Source organism: Rhinoraja longicauda, chromosome 3 (genome assembly GCF_053455715.1).
Source record: "Rhinoraja longicauda isolate Sanriku21f chromosome 3, sRhiLon1.1, whole genome shotgun sequence".
Classification (NCBI taxonomy): Eukaryota; Metazoa; Chordata; class Chondrichthyes; order Rajiformes; family Arhynchobatidae; genus Rhinoraja; species Rhinoraja longicauda.
In genome coordinates, this window is record NC_135955.1 from 95,139,461 (window position 1) to 95,164,983 (window position 25,523).

At 48.5% G+C, this 25,523-nt stretch overlaps 1 protein-coding gene across 3 annotated transcripts in view; it reads right to left on the bottom strand.

The window, feature by feature from the left end:
- The window catches only part of irf2b (interferon regulatory factor 2b), a 58,236-nt gene that overhangs the window by 31,067 nt on the left and 1,646 nt on the right, over positions 1–25,523 (bottom strand). For all 3 annotated transcript variants that reach the window (XR_013547102.1, XM_078396671.1, XM_078396672.1), the window contains exon 2: positions 11,864–11,980. The gene's annotated coding sequence lies outside the window, so the exon portion shown is untranslated. The remainder of the gene's footprint in view (positions 1–11,863; positions 11,981–25,523) is intronic.

The window sequence follows — 25,523 nt, forward strand, 5'->3', positions numbered from 1 at the left end:
ATGATTTTGTGCTCGAAACATTTTGTATTGGAAAGTGGAAAGGAAAAGTCGGGAAACACGAAGAGGGATTTTCTCTTCTTCCGCTCACGAAGGTGCAGAGGGTTTGGAGTGGAGAGTGGGTCCAGGGTATTTAACACAGTGTAACTCAGGTTGGACAATAAATGCCAGCTTTGCCAGCAACAACAGGGCAGGGTGGCGCAGCGGTAGAGCTGCTGCCTCACAGCGCCAGAGACCCGGGTTCCATCCCGACTACGGCTGTCTGTACGGAGTTTGTACGTTTTCCCTGTGACCTGCGTGGGTTTTCTCCGGGTGCTCCGGTTTCCGCCCGCACTCCAAAGACGTGAAGGTTTGCAGAAAATAGGTGCAGGTGAAGGCCATTTGGCCCTTCGAGCCAGCACCGCCATTCACTGTGATCATGGCTGATCGTCCACAATCAGTAACCCGTGCCTGCCTTCTCCCCACACCCCTTGGTTCCGCTAGCCCCTAGAGCTCTATCTAACGGTTACTTGACTTCCGTAAATTGTCCCTAAGGTGTTGGATAGGATGATCATTGGTCATCATTGGTCATCGTGGACTCGATGGGCTGAAGGGTTTGCTTCCACCGTGCCGCCCCAGTCTTTCAGCTGCCATTCTTTGATGTATCTCATTTAAATTGAAAGACAAGACCCACAGCCGCCGAACGTTAATGGGAACAAGGACGGTCGCGGCACGGTGGCGCAGCAGTAGAGTTGCTGCCTTACAGCGCCAGAGACACGGGTTCCATCCTGACCACGAACGCGTGTACGGAATTTGTACGTGACCGTGTGGGTTTTCTCCGGGAGCTCTGGTTTCCCCCTACATTCCAAAGACGTAGAAACATAGAAAATAAGTGCAGGAGGAGGCCATTTGGCCCTTCGAGCCAGCACCGCCATTCATTGTGATCATCCACAATCAGTAACCCGTGCCTGCCTTCCCCCCATATCCCTTGATTCCACTAGCCCCTAGAGCTCTATCCAACTCTCTCTTAAATTCATCCAGTGAATTGGCCTCCACTGCCTTCTGTGGCAGAAAATTCCACAAATTCACAACTCTCTGGGCGAAAAAAGTTTTTTCTCACCTCAGTTTTAAATTGACCTCCCCCTTATTCTTAAGACTGTGTGTGGCCCCTGGTTCTGGATTGTAGGTTAATTGGCATCGGTAAAATTGTACATTGTCCGTAGTGTGTGTGTGTGTGTGAGTGTAGGATAGTGCTAGTGTGCGGGGATCACTGGTTGGCGAGGACTCGCTGGGCCAAGGGGCCTGTTTCCGCGCTGTATCTCTAACCTAAACTAAAAGGAATTATTGCTTCATTTTACAAAACAGTGCAACCAGATTCAATTTGAAAATGACAAATGGGGTGTGTGATATAAGAAAATAACTGCAGGTGCTGGTACAAATCAATTTATTCACAAAATGCTGGAGTAACTCAGCAGGTCAGGCAGCATCTCGGGAGAGAAGGAATGGGTGACGTTTCGGGTCGAGACCCTTCTTCAGACTGATGTTAGGGGGGCGGGACAAAGGAAGGACATAGATGGAGACAGGAAGATAGAGGGAGATCTGGGAAGGAGGAGGGGAAGAGAGGGACAGAGGAGCTATCTGAAGTTGGAGAAGTCGACGTTCATACCACCGGGCTGCAAACTGCCCAGGCGAAATATGAGGTGCTGCTCCTCCAATTTCCGGCGGGCCTCACTATGGCACTGGAGGAGGCCCATGACAGAGAGGTCAGACTGGGAATGGGAGGGGGAGTTAATGTGCTGGGCCACCGGGAGATCAGTTTTGTTAATGCGGACCGAGCGCAGGTGTTCAGAGAAGCAATCGCCGAGCCTACGCTTGGTTTCGCCGATATAAATAAGTTGACATCTAGAGCAGCGGATGCAATAGATGAGGTTGGAGGAGGTGCAGGTGAACCTCTGTCTCACCTGGAAAGACTGTTTGGGTCCTTTGATGGAGTTGAGGGGGGAGGTAAAGGGACAGGTGTTGCATCTCGTGCGGTTGCAGGGGAAAGTGCCCGGGGTTAGGGTGGTTTGGGTAGGAAGGGACGAGTGGACCAGGGAACGGTCTCTGCGGAACGCAGAGAGGGGACGGGATGGGAAGATATGGCCAGTGGTGGGGTCCCGTTGTAGGTGACGAAAATATTGGTGGATGATATGTTGGATCCGCTGGCTGGTGGGGTGGAAGGTGAGAACGAGGGAGATCCTGTCCTTGTTGCGAGTGGGGGGAGGGGGAGCAAGAGCGGAGCTGCGGGATGTAGAAGAGACCTTAGTGAGAGCCTCATCTATAATGGAGGAGGGGAAGCCCCGTTTTCTGAAGAACGAGGACATCTCGGAAGCCCTAGTGTGAAACACCTCATCCCGGGCGCAGATGCGGCGTAGATGGAGGAATTGGGAGTAGGGAATAGACTTTTTGCAGGGGACCGGGTGGGAAGAAGTGTAGTCCAGATAGCTGTGCGAGTCGGTGGGTTTGTAGTAAAAGTCCGTCACTAGTCTGTCTCCTGTGATGGAGATGGTGAGGTCCAGAAACGGGAGGGAGATGTCAGAGATAGTCCAGGTATATTTAAGGGCAGGATGGAAATTGGAGGTGAAGTGTATGAAGTCAGTGAGTTCTGCATGGGTGCAAGAGGTAGCACCAATGCAGTCATCGATGTAGCGGAGGTAAAGTTCGGGGATGGGGCCAGTGTACATCTGGAACAGGGATTGTTCGACGTACCCGACAAAGAGGTAGGCGTAGCTAGGGCCCATGCGTGTGCCCATAGCTACGCCTCTGGTTTGGAGGAAGTGGGAGGAGTCAAAGGAGAAGTTGTTGAGGGTAAGAACCAGCTCTGCTAGGCGGAGGAGAGTGTTGGTCGATGGGGATTGGCTGGTTCTACGGTCGAGGAAGAAACGGAGGGCTTCGAGACCGTCCTTGTGGGGGATGGAAGTGTAGAGTGACTGGACATCCATGGTGAAGATGAGGGAGTGGGGGCCTGGGAACCGGAAGTTAGACATCCATGGTGAAGATGGGGGAGTGGGGGCCTGGGAACCGGAAGTTAGACATCCATGATGAAATGTGTCAACAGATTCATCGAATAAAAGGTTCTTACCAAATACAATGGAAATTAATTTCCCATTCTCTAACAGCCAAAGGTCCCCATCTGGGTTAACGGAAAAGAGGACAAAATGTCCACGTGCACAGTGGTAGACTAATTGCAAGCTGTAGCTAAACGTCATTTGTACTTCCAGTGTTGCTGGTAGAACGGGGATGGCTTTTACAAATGAGAAAAGAGATTCTGATCTCTGGAGATGCGAAGGATATTCTTGCTATTCAGGGCGTGCAGCGTAGGTTTACTAGGTTAATTCCCGGAATGGCGGGACTGTCATATGTTGAAAGACTGGAGCGACTAGGCTTGTATACACTGGAATTTAGAAGGATGAGAGGAGATCTTATCGGAACGTATAAGATTATTAAGGGGTTGGACACATTAGAGGCAGGAAACATGTTCCCAATGTTGGGGGAGTCCAGAACAAGGGGCCAGAGTTTAAGAATAAGGGGTAGGCCATTTAGAACGGAGATGAGGAAAAACTTTTTAAGTCAGAGTTGTGAATCTGTGGAGTTCTCTGCCTCAGAAGGAGGCCAATTCTCTGAATGCATTCAAGAGAGAGCTAGATAGAGCTCTTAAGGATAGCGGAGTCAGGGGGTATGGGGAGAAGGCAGGAACGAGGTACTGATTGAGATTGATCAGCCATGATCACATTGAATGGCGGTGCTGGCACGAAGGGCCGAATGGCCTCCTCCTGCACCTATTGTCTATTCTCTAAAGTTCATAAGTTCATTCGTTGATTAAGTGATAGGAGCAGAATTAGGCCATTCGGCCCATCCAGGCTACTCCGCCATTCAATCATGGCTGATCTATCTCTCCCTCCTAACCCCATTCTCCTGCCTTCTCCCCATAACCCCTGACACCCGTACTAATCAAGAATCTATCAATCTCTGCCATTAAAATATCCACTGACTTGGCCTCCACAGCCGTCTGTGGCAATGAATTCCACAGATTCACCTCCCTCTGACGAAAGAAATTCCTCTTCATCTCCTTCCTGAATGAACATCCTTTAATTCTGAGGTTTCGAAACGTCACCCCATTCCCTCTCTCCTAGATGCTGCCTGACCTGCTGAGTTACTCCAGCATTTTGTGATACCTTCGATTTGTACCAGTTATTTTGCAGTTATTTTCCTACATAAAAGATTCACCAAATCAAACCAGCAGCAAATCAGGGAGGCTATATCCCCACGAGCGACGAAACCTTGAACATTGCTACAGATTTACGTCAGTCACCTTGACTGTCTGTAACATGTACCTCTGCCAAACACTAGGAATTAATTGTGGAGCAAAAAACTAAAGGCAGGAGGAACTCTGTGGGTCAGGCGGCATCTGTGGAGGGAATGGTTCCTTTACAAATACAGCATGGAAATAGGCCCTTCGGCCCACTGAGCCTGTGCCGAACATTGACTGCCCGTTCACACTAGTTCGATGTTATCCCACTTCCTCATGTACTCCCTGCACACGAGGGACAATTTACACAGAGGCCAATTAATCTATAAACCCGCACATCTTTGGAGTGTGGGAGGTACTGATTGAGAACGATCAGCCATGATCACATTGAATGGTGGTGCTGGCTCGAAGGGGCCGAGTGGCCTACTTCTGCATCTATTGTCTATTGAAACCGGAGCACCCGGAGAAAACCCACATGGTCATGGGGAGAACGTACAAACTGCACCTGTAGTCAGGTCTCTGGGTCTCAGGTCTCAAACTCGGGTCTCTGGCGCCGTGAGGCAGCAACTCTACCACGGAACCACTGTGCCACCCTACAGGGAAAACATGCAAACTCCACACAGACAGCAACGGAGCTCAGGATCGCACCCGGGTCTCTGGGGACAGGCGACGTTTCGGGTCGGGACCCTTCTTCAGACTGACAGCAAAATGTTAATGTTAATCGGTCCGAAGAAGGGTCCCATCCCGAAACATCGTCCGTCCATTCCTTCCAGAGATGCTGCCTGTCCCGCTGAGTTCCTCCAGCACTTTGTTTTTGCTTGAGATTCCAGCATCTGCAATTCCTTGTTTTTCCAGCTCTTAATCTGGGGCGGGGCGGTGGTGCGGCGGTAGAATTACTGCCCAACAGCGCCAGAGGCCCGGGTTCAATCCTGACTAAAGCAGACACGCCAAGGAGTCACACATTCAACGCCATTGTTTATCTTAGTTTGAGGTACAGCAGGCAGTGAAGAAAGCTAATGGAATGTTGGCCTTCATAACAAGAGGAGTTGAGTATAGGAGCAAAGAGGTCCTTCTGCAGTTGTACAGGGCCCTAGTGAGACCGCACCTGGAGTACTGTGTGCAGTTTTGGTCTCCAAATATGAGGAAGGACATTCTTGCTATTGAGGGTGTGCAGCGTAGCTTCACGAGGTTAATTCCCGGAATGGCGGGACTGTCATATGTTGAAAGACTGGAGCGACTAGGCTTGTATACACTGGAATTTAGAAGGATGAGAGGGGATCTTATCGAAACGTATAAGATTATTAAGGGGTTGGACACGTTAGAGGCAGGAAACATGTTCCCAACGTTGGAGGAGTCCAGAACCAGGGGCCACTGTTTAAGAATAAGGGGTAGGCCATTTAGTACAGAGATGAGGAAAAATGTTTTCAGTCAGAGTTGTGAATCTATGGAACTCTCTGCCTCAGAAGGCAGTGGGGGCCAATCTCTGGATGCTTTCAAGAGAGAGTTAGATGGAGCTCTTAATGATAGCGGAGTCAGGGGTACTGATTGTGGGTGATCAGCCATGATCACGGTGAATGGCGGCGCTGGCTCAAAGGGCTGAATGGCCTACTCCTGCACCTATTGTCTATTGTCTAAAATGCAGCTATTTGCACTTTTAAATATGAACTGCCCGGAAATTCAAATACTTAAGTCTCTTGTGTTCTTCATAACACTGCTATTTGCCAGCATTATTATAAGATAGAGCACAGAAATGCACAGCACAAGAACAGAGCCTTGTACTGAACTACGTACTTCAGCCTGGTCTCCTCTCAACCTCTGATGTTCCAGGGAAAATAATCCAAGTTTGTCCAACCACTTCATATCTCGAATTTCCTTCTCCCCCGACTCTCAGTCTGAAGACCCGAAACGTCACCCATTCCTTCTCCCCAGAGATGCTGCCTGACACGCTGAGTTACTCCAGCATTTTGTGTTTATCTTTGGTATAAACCAGCATCTGCAGTTCCTTCCTACATTCTCCTCATTGCTAATACAGTCTAATCTGGGCAGCATTCTGGTCAACCTCTACTCCAAATCCTTCACATCCTTCCCAGAATGGGGTGACCAGAACTGCACACAATCCTCCACTTGCGGCCTAATCAAAGTCCTATCGAGCTGCATCGTGACTTCACGACTCCTAAACTCAATGCTCCGACCCATTCACCCATGCACGCCATGCGCCTTTTTAGGTTTAGATTTTTAGATTTAGAGATACAGCGCGGAAACAGGCCCTTCGGCCCACCGAGTCCGCGCCACCCAGCGATCCCCGCACATTAACACTATCCTATACACACTAGGGACAATTTTTACATATTACCTAGTCAATTCACCTACATACCTGTACGTCTTTGGAGTGTGGGAGGAAACCGAAGATCTCGGAGAAAACCCACGCAGGTCACGGGGAGAACGTACAAACTCCGTACAGACAGCGCCCGTAGTCGGGATCGAACCTGAGTCTGCGGCGCTGCATTCGCTGTAAGGCAGCAACTCTACCGCTGCGCCACAGTGCTGCCCTGACTCCACTCTATCTACTTGTGTTGCCACTTTCAGGGAGCTATGGACTTAGAAACAGAGAAACACAGAAAATAGGTGCAGGAGGAGGCCATTCGGCCCTTCGAGCCAGCACCGCCATTCATTGCAATCATGGCTGATCATCCCCAATCAGTAACCCGTGCCTGCCTTTTCCCCATATCCCTTGATTCCGCTAGCCCCTAGAGCTCTATCTAACTCTATCTTGTAGATGATATCTTGCCGATGATATCCAGCTCCGACCTCCTCCACAGGCACACTCCCACCTGCACCCTCCGCTCTGCCGCTGCCAACCTCCTATCCCCCCACATCCGGACCAAACTCAGATCCTGGGGGGACAGGGCTTTCTCCATCGCTGCTCCCACCCTATGGAACTCACTACCCCAAACCGTTAGAGACTCCCCCACACTCACCACATTCAAAACATCGCTGAAGTCTCACCTGTTCAGTACTGCCTTCAACCACTGAAGGTCACCTCACCTTCTGTCTCCTTTCTCTGTTCATTTATTTATTTACTTATTTATCTATTTATTCATTTCCCTATGTTCTCAAAATCTCTGTAAAGCGTCTTTGAGTATATGAAAAGCGCTATATAAATAAAATGTATTATTATATTATTATTATCATCTTAAATTCATCCAGTGAATTGGCCTCCACTGCCATCTGTGGCAGAGAATTCCACAAATTCACAACCCTCCGGGTAAAAAAGTTTCCCTTGGACCCAATCATCCAACCTTCAACCCTCCTTAACTTTATTCTTGTTTAGTTCGGGTGTCTGGGGTTATGGGGAGAAGGCAGGAGAATGGGGTTGAGAGAGAAAGATAGATCAGCCATGATTGAATGGCGGAGTAGACTTGATGGGTCGAATGGCCTAATTCTGGTCAGGGCGGCACGGTGGCGCAGCGGTAGAGTTGCTGCCTTACAGCGAATGCAGCGCCGGAGACCCGAGTTCCACCCCGACTACGGGTGCTGTCTGTACGGAGTTTGTACGTTCTCCCCGTGACCTGCGTGGGTTTTCTCCGAGATCTTCGGTTTCCTCCCACGCTCCAAAGACGTGCAGGTATGTAGGTTAATTGGCTGGGCAAATGTAAAAATTGTCCCTAGTGGGTGTAGGATAGTGTTAGTGTGCGGGGATCGCTGGGCGCCGCGGACCCGGTGGGCCGAAGGGCCTGTTTCTGCGCTGTATCTCTAAATCTAAATCTAAAATCTGCTCCTATCATTTATGGGCTTATGAACTTAACAGCGGAGGCTGCAGGTTTGAGGAATAAAGACATCAGAGTGGACTTGATGGTGTAATACTTGTCCCGGTGATAGAACAGCAGAGGTAATGTTGCCAGCACCACAATCAAAGATGAGTCGTACCCCGGCCACTCCCTCTTCTCCCCTCTCCAACCGGGCAAGAGGTACAGAAGTGTGAAAACGCACACCTCCAGATTCAGGGACAGTTTCTTCCCAGCTGTTATCAGGCAACTGAACCATCCTACCACAACCAGAGAGCAGTGCTGAGCAACAGCCCCAGAGACTTGGGTTTCAATCCTGACTACAGGTGCTGTCTGTGTGGAGTTTGCACGTTCTCCCCGTGACCTGTGAGGGGTTTCTTCTCAATCCCCGGTTTCCTCCCACATTCCAAAAATGCACAGGTTTGTAGGCTAATCTGTAAAACTGTAAATTGTCACTAGTGTGTGGGAGGATAGTGTTAGTGTGCGGGGATCGCTGGTCGGTGCGGACTCGGTGTGTTTGAAGGGCCTGTTTCCGTGCTGTATCTCGAAACTAAACTAAAATCATTGCAATGCTGAAGAAACACAATCTGCCACAGGCAATGATGGTCCAATTCTATACTGCTACCATTGAGTCCGTCCTCATCTTCTCCATCATGGTCTGCTTTGGCTCAGCCACCAAGCACGACATCCGGAGGCTGCAACGGATTGTTCGCACAGCTGAGAAGGTTGTTGGCTGCAACCTTCCCCCCATTGACGAACTGTACACTGCAAGGGCCAGGAAGCGAGCGGGCAAGATCATCTCTGACCCCTCTCACCCTGGCCACAAACTCTTTGAAGCACTTCCCTCTGGAAGGCGACTCCGGACTGTCAAAGCAGCCACAGCCAGACATAAAAACAGCTTTTTTCCACGAGTGATAGTTGTACTCAACAACCAAAGTCTGTAGTCTCTTTTTTGCTCTGGTTTATTTTCACCCACATGTTTAGACCGTAATGTTGTATCCTTATTGTTTTGATGTGGTTATGCTTTATTCTTAATTGTTAACTGTACGTGTGTTGTCATTTGTGAGCGGAGCACCAAGGCACATTCCTTGTATATGCACACACTTGGCTAATAAACTTATTCATTCATTCATTCATTAAACAGAAACAAAACCAAGATATTTTAACAGCCACTTTACCAACGAAAGGCATCGCTGTTAGGTTTTCACTGTTCAAAACACCCTGAAGCTGGCGAGTTTTAGAATAGCACTTATGGTCTAAATCTGCCTCCACTCCCTTTATTGCAGGTGTTATTATAGGTCAAACAGACAACACCTTATATTTATTTTTTAATCTTATCGTTGAAACAGGTCTGTGTGTTTACTGAAGTTTACTTAATGCCACGGCAATGATATTAAAACAGGAATTTGGGTTAATCTCTTATTGTCCACTTTGTAACACGAGACGAATAAAATATTCAGGCCCTGTTACCTATTGCAAAATAAAATGTAGTAATGTGAAAACGCACACCTCCAGATTCAGGGACAGTTTCTTCCCGGCTGTTATCAGGCAACTGAACCATCCTACCACAACCAGAGAGCAGTGCTGAACTACTATCTACCTCATTGGAGACCTTCGGACTATCCTCGATCGGACTTTACTGGACTTTACCCTGCGCTAAACGTTATCATCATATCATCATATATATACAGCCGGAAACAGGCCTTTTCGGCCCTCCAAGTCCGTGCCGCCCAGTGATCCCCGTACATTAACACTATCCTACACCCACTAGGGACAATTTTTACATTTTACCCGCCAATTAACCTACATACCTGTACGTCTTTGGAGTGTGGGAGGAAACCGAAGATCTCGGAGAAAACCCACGCAGGTCACGGGGAGAACGTACAAACTCCTTACAGTGCAGCACCCGTAGTCAGGATCGAACCTGAGTCTCCGGCGCTGCATTCGCTGTAAAGCAGCAACTCTACCGCTGCGCTACCGTGCCGCCCGTACGTTATTCCCTTTTTTAAGTATCCGTACAATAGACAATAGGTGCAGGAGGAGGCCATTCGGCCCTTCGAGCCAGCACCGCCATTCAATGTGATCATGGCTGATCATTCTCAATCAGTACCCTGTTCCTGCTTTCTCCCCATACCTCCTGACTCCGCTATCCTTAGGAGCTCTATCTAGCTCTCTCTTGAATGTATTCAGAGAATTGGCCCTCCACTGCCCTCTGAGGCAGAGACACTGTGGACGGCTCGATTGTAATCATGTATTGTCTTTCCGCTGACTGGTTAGCACGCAACAAAAGCTTTTCACTGTACCTCGGTACACGTGACAGTAAACTAAACTCATAAACTCAAGAAATTCCTCCTCATCTCTTTCATAGAAACATAGAAATATAGAAACATAGAAAATAGGTGCAGGAGGAGGCCATTTGGCACTTCGAGCCAGCACCGCCATTCATTGTGATCATGGCTGATCATCCACAATCAGTACCCCGTTCCTGCCTTCTCCCCATACCCCCTGACTCCGCTATCTTTAAGAGCTCTATCTAGCTCTCTCTTGAAAGCATCCAGAGAATTGGCCTCCACTGCCTTCTGAGGCAGAGAATTCCACAGATTCACAACTCTCTGACTGAAAAAGATTTTCCTCATCTCCGTTCTAAATGGCCTACCCCTTATTCTTAAACTGTGGCCCCTGGTTCTGGACTCCCCCAACATTGGGAACATGTTTCCTGCCTCTAATATGTCCAATCCCTTAAGAATCTTATATGTTTCAATAAGATTCCCTCTCACCCTTCTAAATTCCAGTGTATACAAGCCTGGGGTTGGGTAATTTGGGTGCCTGTTTAGTGCTTTTATTGTTGGACTGTGGGTGATTGAATTAACATTTTGTTCAAGATGGCCGCGCCGTTGTGTTTGGCTGCCTGCCACTGTATGTTTCTTTTTTTCCTAGTCAGATGTGCAGCACTTTGGTCAACGTGGGTTGTTTTTAAATGTGCTATACAAATAAATTGACTTGACTTGACTTGACTTGACTAGTCGCTCTAGTCTTTCAACATACGACCGTCCCGCCATTCTGGGAATTAACCTAGTAAACCTACGCTGCAATAGCAAGAATATCCTTCCTCAAATTTGGAGACCAAAGCTGCACACAGTACTCCAGGTGCGGTCTCACTGGGGCCCTGTACAACTGCAGAAGGACCTCTTTGCTCCTATACTCAACTCCTCTTGTCATAAAGGCCAACATTCCATTGGCTTTCTTCACTGCCTGCTGTACCTGCATGCTAACTTTAAGTGACTGATGAACAAGGACACCCAGATCTCGTTGTGCGTCCCCATTTCCTAACTTGACACCATTCAGATAATAATCTGCCCTCCTGTTCTTTCCACCAAAGTGGATAACCTCACACTTATCCACATTAAACTGCATCTGCCATGCATCCGCCCACTCACACAACCTGTCCAAGTCACCCTGCAACCTCATAGCATCCTCCTCACAGTTCACACTACCACCTAGCTTTGTGTCATCTGCAAATTTGCTAATGTTACTTTTAATCCCTTCATCCAAGTCATTGATGTATATTGTAAATAGCTGAGGTCCCAGCACCGAGCCTTGCGGTACCCCACTAGTCACTGCCTGCCATTCTGAAAGGGACTCATTAATCCCCACTCTTTGCTTTCTGTCTGCCAACCAATTTTCTATCCATGGTCTCCAATACCATGTGCTCTAATCGTGACGGGCCGAATGGCCTAATTCTGCTCCTATCACTATGAAAACAAAAATGGATGGTTTAATGGCAAGTCGGTCTGAGACAGATCCGTTTTCTTACCTGCAGGTTAAACGTGACCCTGTAGTCCGAACAGCCGCTGACTTGGAGTGGGTGACATATGGAATAAGGGTGACCTTCCCGTCAGATACAGGTGTCGGCGTGCGGCCTGAAGAGTCACTGTAAAGGTAAGGGAGAATCACATTGTAGAGTCGAACATTGGCATTAGATTGGATTGGAATCCCCCAAGCTCATCTGCTGTATCCGCCGTTCCAGGCGTGGTCTCCTGTACACCGGCGAGACCAAGCGCCGGCTCGGCCATCGTTTCGCCGAACACCTCCGCTCAGTCCGCCCAAACCTACCGAAACACTTCCAACTCCCCCTCTCAATCCCACACTGACCTTTCTGCCCTGGGCCTCCTCCACTGCCAGTGAGGCCCAGCACAAAAATTGGAGGAACAGCACCTCAGACAGTATTTCGCGTGGGCCCCTTACACCCCAGCGGTATGAACATTGACTTCCCTAACTTCAAGTAACCCTTGCTTTCCCTCTCTCTCCATCCCGTCCCCCCTTCCCAGTTCTCTGACTAGTTCCTCTGTCCTCCTGATTAAATTTCACTGATTGTCTGCCTCGTTGTCACCTTCCCCTCAGATCCATTCCACATTTTCCTTGACCCTCGTCCCCTTTGATGTCTCGTTTTCACACCTTACCCTTCCATGTCTCCCTCACCCCAGACGCTCAGTCTGAAGAAGGGTCTCGACCCGAAACATCACCCATTCCTTCTATCCTGAGATGCTGCCTGTCCCGCTGAGTTACTCCAGCATTCTGTGTCTACCTTCAGTGTAAACCAGCATCTGCAGTTCCTTCCTGCACGTTTTAACTTCAGAGCCAGTTGTGAATTTCAAGTCGGGAATTTTATTGATTAAACATGTAAATCAACTAATTATTTTGTCATTGATTGCTTTGCTAATTTTACCACCAGCTAAACCACAAGTATTTATTTATTGGGCAAGTGAGTTGGGAGCAGGTCACTGGGGGAAGTAATGTTAGAATAGCCATACAAGGCTGGTAAGGGCGCAGAGAAGATTTACGAGGATGTTGCCACGACTAGAGGGTGTGAGCTACAGGGAGAGGTCGAGCAGGCTGGGACACTATTACTTGGAGCGCAGGAGGATGAGGGGTGATCTTAGAGAGGTGTACAACATCATGAGGGGATTAGGTTGGGTAGATGCACAGAGTCTCTTGCCCAAATTAGGGGAATCTAGAACCAGATGGCAGAGGTTTAAGGTTTAAGGTGAGGGGGGGAGATTATTAAGGGGTTGGACACGTTAGAGGCAGGAAACATGTTCCCAATGTTGGGGGAGTCCAGAACAAGGGGCCACAGTTTAAGAATAAGGGGTAGGCCATTTAGAACTGAGATGAGGAAAAACTTTTTCAGTCAGAGAGTTGTGAATCTGTGGAATTCTCTGCCTCAGAAGGCAGTGGAGGCCAATTCTCTGAATGCATTCAAGAGAGAGCTAGATAGAGCTCTTAAGGATAGTGGAGTCAGGGGGTATGGGGAGAAGGCAGGAACGGGGTACTGATTGTGAATGATCAGCCGTGATCACATTGAATGGCGGTGCGTACAGGCTCGAAGGGCCGAATGGCCTCCTCCTGCACCTATTGTCTATTGACTAATAAATGAAACATTAGAAACGCCGTCCCATGTTTTAAGCTCATGGGACAGGATCCAGAGAATCACTAGCACTGAAGATACAATGTTCAAGTCTAAAGAACTTCTAAAGTAGTCCGACAGACATGTTGCTTTTACAGTGAACATATCTTTGAAGTGTTTCCAAGATTTTACTTGTACGTGAAACTTTCCAAAAGCAGTGGCCCGAGGAACTGTAGGTGCTGGAATCTTGGACAAAACACAAAGTGCAGGAGGAACTCAGCGGCTCAGGCAGCGTCTGAGTTTCGTTTAGAGATACAACGTTGGAAAAGAGGCCCTTCGGCCCAACTAGTCTGTGCTGCCGAACTGATCATTATTACATAATATTAACCCACACACAATATTTTACATCTGAACATGATATTTGAATATCTGAAGAATATTCTGGAGAAGGGTTTGTGTTTTAGTTGTAGAGATACATCAAGGAAACAGGCCATTCGGCCCAACGAGCCATACACTAGTTCTATCCTACACATAGATAATTTGCAGAAGCCAATTAATCTACAAACCTGGATATCTTTGGAAGTGGGAGAAACCGGAGCACCCGGAGAAAACCCACGCGGGTCACGGTGAGAACGTACAAACTCTGTATAGACAGCGCCCATAGTCAGTGGCCTGAGCCACTGAGTTAGAAACATAAAAACATAGAAAATAGGTGCAGGAGTAGGCCATTCGGCCCTTCGAGCCTGCACCGCCATTCAATATGATCATGGCTGATCATCCAACTCAGTATCCTGTACCTGCCTTCTCTCCATACCCCCTGATCCCTTTAGCCACAAGGGCCACATCTAACTCCCTCTTAAATATAGCCAATGAACTGGCCTCAACTACCTTCTGTGGCAGAGAATTCCACTCTGTGGCAGAGAATTCTACAGAGTTCCAGAGAGTTCCTCCAGCACTTAGACTTTTGTCCAAAAACTGACGCAGGCATATACATCTGCCTTTATTTTTTAAATCTCGCTCCAATTTCCCAGCTGCAGAACATCTTGACAAGATTAATTTTGAAACAATATAAAACTGACAAGCCAAGGAGTCACTCATTAAATGCCATTAGACAATAGACAATAGGTGCAGGAGTAGGCCATTCGGCTCTTCGAGCCAGCACCGCCCGCCATTCAATGTGATCATGGCTGATCATTCTCAATCAGTACCCCGTTCCTGCCTTCTCCCCATACCCCCTGACTCCGCTATCCTTAAGAGCTCTATCTAGCTCTCTCTTGAATGCAATCAGAGAATTGGCCTCCACTGCCTTCTGAGGCAGAGAATTCCACAGATTCACAACTCTCTGACTGAAAAAGTTTTTCCTCATCTCCGTTCTAAATGGCCTACCCCTTATTCTTAAACTGTGGCCCCTGGTTCTGGACTCCCCCAACATTGGGAACATGTTTCCTGCCTCTAACATGTCCAACCCCTTAATAATCTTATACGTTTCGATAAGATCCCCTCTCATCCTTCTAAATTCCAGTGTATTCAAGCCTAGTCGCTCCAGTCTTTCAACATATGACAGTCCCGCCATTCCGGGAATTAACCTAGTAAACCTACGCTGCACGCACACCATTGCTTATCTTAGTTTGCAAAATGCAACTAATTGCGTTTTTAAATATGAACTGCCCGGATATTCAAATACTTAAGTCTCTTGTGTTCTTCATAACACTGCTATTTGCCAGCATTATTATAAGATAGAGCACAGAAATGCACAGCACAAGAACAGGGCCTTGTACTGAACTACGTACTTCAGACTGGTCTCCTCTCAACCTCTGATGTTCCAGGGAAAATAATCCAAGTTTGTCCAACCACTTCATACCTTGAATTTCCTTCTCCCCGACTCAGTCTGAAGAAGGGTCTCGACCGGAAACATCACCCATTCCTTCTCCCCAGAGAAGTTGCCTGACACGCTGAGTTACTCCAGCATTTTGTGTTTATCTTTGGTATAAACCAGCATCTGCAGTTCCTTCCTACATTCTCCTCATTGCTAATACAGTCTAATCTGGGCAGCATTCTGGTCAACCTCTTCTCCAAATCCTTCACATCCTTCCTAGAATGGGGCAACCAGAACTGCACACAATCCTCCACTTGCGGCCTAATCAAAGTCCTAGGTGACGTTTCACAGAGTGCTGGAGTAACTCAGCGGGTCAGGCAGCATCTCTAGAGAACATGGATAGGTGACGTTTCACAAAGTACTGGAGTAACTCTGTGGGGGAGTGGGGGGTAGGGGAAGGGAGGGGGGGGGAGGGAGGGGGGGAGGGGAGAGGGGGTGGTGGGAGGGGAGGATGGAGGTGAGGGAGGGGGAGGGGAGGAGGAGGGAGGTGGGAGGGGAGAGGGAGGAGGGGGGGAGAGGGGGGGGGGGAGAGGGGAGGGGAGGGGGGGAGGAGAGGGCGCTGCACCAAAGCAGGAGAGCTTTGGGCCCAACGGGTCCACTTGGTCTAGTTGACTTCTAAAATTCTTGCTTTAGTTTCACACTAGTCTAGAACATAGAAAAGTACAGCACAAGGAAAGACACGACGAGCCACAATGTTAGTGTGCGGGGATCGCTGGTCGGCATGGACTCGATGGGCCGTATCTCTGAACAAGCTCCAGTTTCCTCCCACACTCCAAAGACGTGCTGGTTTATAGGTTATTTGGCTTTGGTAAGAATTGTAAAAAATGTCCCCAGTGCTCAGGATAGTGATCGTATGCACTTCTCCGCGGATTGTCACCTTGTCGCGGTGGAGAAGCCCGTGCGGTCCTGAGATCCTGAGAGCGATGCCGTCTGGAGCTACGCTCCAGGTAGGGTCACCCATGGCGGTGAGGTCGAGGGGGAGGTCCCTGACAAAGAGCGATCCAACCAAGACCTCAACGGGTGGAAAAGGCGGAGGGAGGGTGACGGCTGACTTTAGTGGAGCGTCACAACGGCTGGGAAGGCGGATGGATGAAGGCTGCAGCAGAAAAGGGTCCCCGGTCGTCTTGGACTCCACGCCACTGGATCCTGACCCAGATCTGTCAAGGACCGTGTGGTGGCTGTCTGTGCACCAGTCTCCCCACGTTAAACAAAGTCACGCACAGGCGTCCCACCCTATGGAGAGGACAGTCACACTCGCTTCCAGTGACCGCCGTTGTAATGGCAGTTTCTATACCATCTCGAAATCCCACTTCGATAGCCATTACTTCTCGGGGATGAAATGTAGTTATAGATTACGCACACGTCGCACCCTGATGTGGCAAAACGAATCTTCCAAACTTCTTTTCTTCATTAATTGGTTTTATTAAAGTAGCACAAATCATAGAGTAATTCATCGGTTTCCGTACTTTATCAACTGTTTCCTCTTCTAACAATATCTCAGAATTCTTGCAGTTATTACCGTGTGGTTCTTACAAATATAACCGGTGCGAGCGCGTGGTACGAGCCCGTGTGGTAAAGAACTGTGTGCTCACCGTCCTCCGAGTCTAAACTGACCCACAACCTCTGTCGACACTCACTAGCCTCCTCCCATCTAGATACTCCCCATTAAGCATTAAGTCAATAGACAATAGGTGCAGGAGTAGGCCATTCGGCCCTTCGAGCCAGCACCACCATTCAATGTGATCATGGCTGATCATTCTCAATCAGTACCCCGTTCCTGCCTTCTCCCCATACCCCCTGACTCCGCTATCCTTAAGAGCTCTATCTAGCTCTCTCTTGAATGTATTCAGAGAATTGGCCTCCACTGCCTTCTGAGGCAGAGAATTCCACAGATTCACAACTCTCTGACTGAAAAAGTTTTTCCTCATCTCAGTTCTAAATGGCCCACCCCTTATTCTTAAACTGTGGCCCCTTGTTCTGGACTCCCCCCAACATTGGGAACATGTTTCCTGCCTCTAACATGTCCAACCCCTTAATAATCTTATACGTTTCGATAAGATCCCCTCTCATCCTTCTAAATTCCAGTGTATACAAACCTAGTCGCTCCAATCTTTCAACATATGACAGTCCCGCCATTCCGGGAATTAACCTAGTAAACCTACGCTGCACGCCCTCAATAGCAAGAATCTGACCCACAACCTCTGTCGACACCCTAGCCTCCTCCCATCTAGACACTCCCCACTACGCGTTAAGTCACACCCACAAACAGGCAAAAAGGACATAAACTAGAAACATTAAAACATAGCCATAACACTATGACAATAACTGAATTAAGCATAAATGGCTCCTACAGCCGTTCGATGATCGTATACAGGGATCGCTGGTCAGCACCGACTCGGTGGGCAGTAGGGGGGGGGCATGTTTCCGCGATGTATCTCTAAACGAAACCAGTCTAAACTAAACTCAGCATGGGGCCAGGTTAAACCGATCTCAACTGCCTGCATGTGAACCATATCCTTCCATACTGTTCTACCTTCTATCGGAGTATGGTTTGCCACGTCCTGTTGAGGACGTATTTATTTTTAAAAATGCTTCAGCCCCAAAAGAGAAACAGAACCTGCAAGAAGCACAATGCAGATCATGCAATACAGAACTTAGAACAACACAGCACAGGAACAGGCCCTCTGGCCCACAACGTTGGTGCCAAGCTAAACTATTTTTATCTGCCTGCACGTGATCCATATCCCACCATTCCCTGAATTCAGAATTACCTTTATTTGTCAGTTCTGCTGCAGTTGTACAGGGCATTGGTGAGGCCACACCTGGAGTATTGCGTACAGTTTTGGTCTCCTCATCTGAGGAAAGACATTCTTGCCATAGAGGGAGTACAGAGAAGGTTCACCAGATTGATCCCTGGGATGGCAGGACTTTCATATGAAGAAAGACTGGATAGACTCGGCTTGTACTCGCTGGAATTTAGAAGATTGATGGGGGATCTTATAGAAACTTACAAGATTCTTAAGGGGTTGGACAGGCTAGATGCAGGAAGATTGTTCCCGATGTTGGGGAAGTCCAGAACAAGGCATCACAGTTTAAGGATAAGGGGGAAGTCTTTTAGGACCGAGATGAGAAAACATTTCTTCACACAGAGTGGTGAGTCTGTGGAATTCTCTGCCACAGAAGGTAGTTGAGGCCAGTTCATTGGCTATATTTAAGAGGGAGTTAGATGAGGCCCTTGTGGCTAAAGGGATCAGGGGGTATGGAGAGAAGGCAGGTACGGGATACTGAGTTGGATGATCAGCCATGATCATATTGAATGGCGGTGCAGGCTCGAAGGGCCGAATGGCCTACTCCTGCACCTATTTTCTATGTTTCTATAAGTCTTTTGGACGAGATTTCGTCACCCACAGTCCAACAATAAGAGCAATAAAATACGCAATTACACAACCACAACCAACACAAAACAAAAAAAATAAAAAAAGAAACATCCATCACAGTGAGTCTCCTCCAGTCCCCTCCTCACTGTGATGGAAGGCCAGAATGTCTTATCTCTTCCCATGTCCTTGTGTCAATTTAAAAGCCTCTTAAACGCCACTATCGTATCTGCCTCCACCACCAATCCCTGGCAGCGCGTTCCAGGCACCACCTCTGTCCCGAAAATCAAACTTGGGACATCCCGTACATCTCCTTTAAACTTTGCCCCTCTCACCGTAAGTGAGGTCATAAGGTCATAAGCAACAGTAGCAGAATTTGGCCATTCGGCCCATCGAGTCTACTCGGCCATTCAATCATGGCTGATCCAAATTTGAGGAAGGATATTCTTGCTATTGAGGGCGTGCAGCGTAGGTTTACTAGGTTAATTCCCGGAATGGTGGGACTGTCGTATGTTGAAAGACTGGAGCGACTAGCCTTGTATACACTGGAATTTAGAAGGATGAGAGGAGATCTTATCGAAACGTATAAGATTATTAAGGGGTTGGACACGTTAGAGGCAGGAAACATGTACCCAATGTTGGGGGAGTCCAGAACAAGGGGCCACAGTTTAAGAATAAGGGGTCGGCCATTTTAGAACTGAGATGAGGAAAACCTTTTCAGTCAGAGAGTTGTGAATCTGTGGAATTCTCTGCCTCAGAAGGTAGTGGAGGCCAATTCTCTGAATGCATTCAAGAGAGAGAGATAGGGCTCTTAAGGATAGCGGAGTCAGGGGGTATGGGGAGAAGGCAGGAACAGGGTACTGATTGAGAATGATCAGCCATGATCACATTGAATGGCGGTGCTGGCTCGAAGGGCCGAATGGCCTACTCCTGCACCTATTGTCTATTGTCTATCTCTCCCTCCCAACCCCATTCTCCTGCCTGCACTTTGTTCTTAATTGTTTACTGTATGTCGTGTTGTTACTTGCGAGCAAAGCTCCACAAGGCAAATTCCTTGTATGTGTACATACTTGGCCAATAAAATTTATTCAATTCAATTCAATTCAATTCTCCCCATAACCCCTGACACCCGTAATAATCAAGAATCTATCAATCTCTGCCTTAAAAATATCCATTGACTTGGCCTCCACAGCCTTCTGTGGCAATGAATTCCACAGATTCACCGCCCTCTGACTAAAGAATTTCCTCCTCATCTCCTTCCTAAAAGAACGTCCTTTAATTCTGAGGCTGTGACCTCTGGTCCTAGACTCTCCCACTTGTGGAAACATCCTCTCCACATCCACTCTTTCCAATCCTATGGCTAAGTTATGGCTGTGGCTAAGGCTTAACGCTATGGCCTTTAGAAATCTCCCCTGTAGAGAAAAAGGGGTGAACCAATATAATCGCAAAACATTGCACGTGTAACACATGAATCTGGGCGGTGAGCAGATACATCGGCCTTTAGTCAGGCTGATAATATTGAAAGACAACAACAATAGACAATAGGTGCAGGAGTAGGCCATTCGGCCCTTCGAGCCAGCACCGCCATTCAATGTGATCATGGCTGATCATTCTCAATCAGTACCCTGTTCCTGCCTTCTCCCCATACCCCCTGACTCCGCTATCCTTAAGAGCTCTATCTAGCTCTCTCTTGTATATGTATACAATATGTATACAAAATCATGAGAGGAATAGATCGGGTAGATGCACAGTCTTTTGCCCAGAGTAGGGGAATCGAGGACCAGAGGACACAGGTTCAAGGTGAAGGGGAAAAGATTTAATAGGAATCCGAGGGGTGACTTTTTCACATAAAAACATCGTCAGGTTGTACGACGTTCTTCACAGCGATAAGAAGTTGACCCTGGTGTTTGAGTATTGTGACGAAATGTTTTGGTGGGTGTGTGGAACAAGCTGCCAGAGGAGGTAGTGGAGGCTGGGACTATCCCATCGTTTAAGAAACAGTTGGACAGGTACATGGATAGGACGGGTTTGGAGGGTTATGGACCAAGCGCAGGCAAGTGGGACTAGGGTAGCTGGGACATTGTTGGCCGGTGTGGGCGAGTTGGGCCGGAGGGCTTGTTTCCACACTGTATCACTCAATGACTCTATGATCTTTTATTTATATAGCAGCGTGAACACAGTGCTTCATAGGTGCGTTATCAAGCCGAACGTGACCTTGAGCCGTTCAAGGATGTACCTAGCTGCAGTGAAATGCTTTATAGAGCACACAACCAGGTAAAATCGGTCAGCAGATCTCACCTGGTACACAAGAGCCGCCATATTTCTGGCGTCGACAAGATTTCCAGAACCAGGGCCCACACACAGTTTAAGAATAAGGGGTAGGCCATTTAGAACGGAGATGAAGAAAAACTTTTTCACCCAGAGTTGTGAATCTGCGGAATTCTCTGCCTCAGAAGCCAGTGGAGGCCAATTCTCCGGATGCATTCAAGAGGGAGTTAGATAGAGTTCTTAAAGATAGCGGAGTCAGGGGGTATGGGGAGAAGGCAGGAACGGGGTACTGATTGTGGATGATCAGCCATGATCACATTGAATGGCGGTGCTGGCTCGAAGGGCCGAATGGCCTCCTCCTGCACCTATTGTCTAACGTTACAAATGTTCACCGAACAGTCCTATCTGCTGCCTGCCGCCACACGTGGCAACAAACCCCCCCCCCTCCCCGTCAGATCCCTGCTTCATCGTCAGCGGGCTCTGCCAGTTACCCCTTGACTGCCCCCCCCTCCATTAAGAATCTCTTAAATTAAGAAAGAGATTCAGTAGTTCAGGAAGGAGCTCTACAGCTTGGCTTCCTGGAGGAGCGTTTGGCATTTGGATTCCTCGAGAAGGCAGAAGTGGATTGTAAACAAAGGCTTGTTAAACCGGTTGCCAGTGTGAGGTATGGGTGATTATGGTTGAACCCGACTTGGTTTAGTTTAGAGATACAGCTCGGAAACAGGCCCTTCGGCCCACCGAGTCCGCGCCGATCAGCGATCCCCGCACACTAACACTACCCCACGCACACACTAGGGATAATCTACACTTATACCGAGTACGCAAACCCAAGCCAATTAACCTACAAACCAACCTGATCTCCCGGTGGCTGAGCACTTCAACTCCCCCTCCCACTCCCAGTCTGACCTTTCTGTCATGGGCCTCCTCCAGTGCCATAGTGAGGCCCACCGCAAATTGGAGGAACAGCACCTCATATTTCGCCTGGGCAGCTTGCAGCCCAGTGGTATGAACATTGACTTCTCCAAATTTAGATAGTTCCTCTATCCCACTCTTCCCCTTCCCCCTTCCCAGTTCTCCCTCTATCTTCCTGTCTCCACCTATATCCTTCCTTTGTCCCGCCCCCCTGACATCAGTCTGAAGAAGGGTCTCGACCCGAAACGTCACCCATTCCTTCTCTCCTGAGATGCTGCCTGACCCGCTGAGTTACTCCAGCATTTTGTGAATAAATACCTTCGATTTGTACCAGCATCTGCAGTTACTAACCTACAAACCTGTACGTCTTTGGAGTGTGGGAGGAAACCGAAGATCTCGGAGAAAACCCACGCAGGTCACGGGGAGAACGTACAAACTCCGTACAAGACAGCGCCCGTAGTCGGGATCGAACCAGGGTCTCTGGTGCTGAAAGTGCTGTAAGGCAGCAACTCTACCGCTGCGCCAGACAGAGGCAGCGACTGAAACCATTTTCCTACAAGGTAGAAATGTCCAACACTCCTGCAACCACAACAACCTGACCGCGGGAGAGGACAGCAGGAGAAGGGAAAAGACATTGTGGCCTTCCATCACAGTGAGGAGAGAGAGGACTGGAGGAGGAGACTCACTGTGATGGATGTTTCTTTGATGGATGTTTCTTTTTTTGTGTGTTTTTGGGGTTGTGTAATTTTAATGCCTATTTAATGCTTTTATTGTTGGACTGTGGGTGACTGAATTTCGTCCAATATTGGATGACAAATAAAGCTATCTTGAATCTTGAATCTTGAGAGCATAGCTATAAGGTGAAAGGGGGAAAGTTTAACAGAGATGTGCAGGGCAAGTTTTTTTACACAGAGGGTGGTTAGGACAGTTCACGGCTTTCTCTTAACATAAAAGAAATCAGAACCTCTTTTCCCAGTGTGGAACCACTGGGTTATTCTTAGACTGTGGCCCTGGGTTCCAGAACCAGGGGCCACACAGTCTAAGAATAAAGGGGAGGCCATTTAAAACTGAGGTAGAAGAAACTTTTTCACCCAGGGAGTTGTGAATCTGTGGAATTCTCTGCCACAGAGGGCAGCGAAGGCCAATTCACTGGATGAATTTAAAAGAGAGTTCGATAGAGCTCTAGGGGCTAGCGGAATCAAGGGATATGGGGAGAAGGCAGGCACGGGTTACTGATTGTGGATGATCAGCCATGATCACAATGAATGGCGGTGCTGGCTCGAAGGGCCGAATTGCCTCCTCCTGCACCTATTTTCTATGTTTCTATGAAATGTCAAGGACTAGAGGGCACAGCTTTAAGGTGCGAGGGGCAAAGTTTAAAGGAGATGTTTAAAGGGGTAAATGTTTCACACAGTTGGGTGCCTGGAACGTGCTGCCAGGGGTAGTGGTGGAGGCAGATATGGCAGTGGCGTTTAAGAGGCTTCTGGATAGGGACATGGATGTACAGGGATTAGAGGGATGTCATGTACAGGCACTTAAGAGGCTTTCAGATAGGCACAAGCACATGCAAGGAAAGGGCGGCACGGTGGCGCAGCGGTAGAGTTGCTGCCTCACAGCGCCAGAGACTCGGGTTCCATCCCGACTACGGGTGCTGTCTGTACGGAGTTTGTACGCTCTCCCCATGGCTGCTCCAGGATCTTTGGTTTCCTCCCACACTCCAAAGGCGTACAGGTTTGAAGGATAATTGGCTTGGGGTATGTGTACTTTCTCCCTAGTGTGTGTAGGACTGTGTGCGGGGGTCGCTGGGTGGTGTGGACTCGGTGAGCCGCTGGGCCTGTTTCCGCCCTGTATTCTCTAAACTAAACTAAGAAAGGAGGGACACAATAGACAATAGGTGCAGGAGGAGGCCATTCGGCCCTTCGAGCCAGCACCGCCATTCAATGTGATCATGGCTGATCATTCTCAATCAGTGCCCCGTTCCTGCCTTCTCCCCATACCACCTGACTCCGCGATCCTTAAGAGCTCTATCCAGCTCTCTCTTGAATGCATTCGGAGAATTGGCCTCCACTGCCTTCTGAGGCAGAGAATTCCACAGATTCACAACTCTCCGACTGAAAAGGTTTTTCCTCATCTCAGTTCTAAATGGTACTTGTGCAGGGAAGATAAGACATTTTAACTTGGCATCATGGACAGCACAGGCACAGTGGGCCGAAGGGCCTGTTCTGGAGCTGTACTGTTTTATCTTCTATCTGAATTGTGGCTTGAGTGCTTCCATTGAGGGAGCATTGGCGTATGTAAACAAAACGCTCAGCTATACATCTAAAATAGAAACAGAAACTGCAAGGAATACAATACAGATCACGTAATACAGAACATGGAACAGTACAGTGCAGCAACACCAACAATTTCTGTGTTGAACATGGTGCCAAGAGAAACTAATAATATCTTCCTGCACATGTTCATGCATTCCCCGCATATCCATGTACCCAAGTAAAACCCTCTTAAACGCCAACCGCATATCTGTCTGCACTAGGGTTGCCAACTGTCCCGTTAGCCGGGACATCCCGTGTTTTGGGCTAAATTAGTTTGTCCCCAACGGGACCGCCCTTGTCCCATATTGGGCCCTGACAGCGCTGTAGGCCCGGACACTGTAGGCCCGGACACTGCAGGCCCGGACGCTGCAGGCCCGGACGCTGTAGGCCCGGACACTGTAGGCCCGGACACTGTAGGCCCTGGGGACACTGTAGGCCCGGACGCTGTAGGCCCGGACGCTGTAGGCCCGGACACTGTAGGCCCGGACACTGTAGGCCCAGACGCTGTAGGCCCGGACACTGTAGGCCCGGAGAGTGTAGGCCCGGACACTGTAGGCCCAGACGCTGAGAATGATCAGCCATGATCACAGTGAATGGCGGTGCTGGCTCGAAGGGCCGAATGGCCTACTCAATTGTCTATTGACTTAAAATTAGATTCATAAAAAAAAAGAAATCACATTCCTGCATGCTGACATTTCCCTAACCGAGGTCTTCCCCTCCCCACTGTGAACATTAATATGTTTTTTTGCAGCAAATATATATAAAACTCTAGGAGTTATGTAACAAAACCAGCCTCTCCTAACGTGGGCTACTGGAGCCGCCAGGCACCCAATCCTCGCCGCCCCATTGGCCGCCGGCGCCGTCAATCACGAATCCCGGCCTCCCATTGGCCGCCCAGCCCGGCGCAGAGCCCGCCCACCTCTCTTGCACAAGGCGGAAGTAAATTCACCACAAAAAAAAAAACAACCCACACACAAACTGAACCCCAAATAAAAAGTTAACCCCCCACACAAAACAAATAAAAACCTGCTGCTGCACCACCACTCACTCTTTTTGTATTTTTGCTGGAATTCAAGCCGATCTACGCACCTTATATGCAGAATCTATTTCTAGATTTACATTCAGCTTTTAGGGGAATGTAGTCCTATAAATATATCTTGACGCAACTCAAGTGCAATGTGTAAAGCCATCGCTCTCTCTGCTCGTTTAATGCAATGTCTTATCGTCATCGATGTTCTCTGTGGTGTCTGCACGAACTGAGACGCAATAAACACGAAAATATAATCGCCCCTCCATGTTTCAATCCACATACTTTAATCCACATGTTT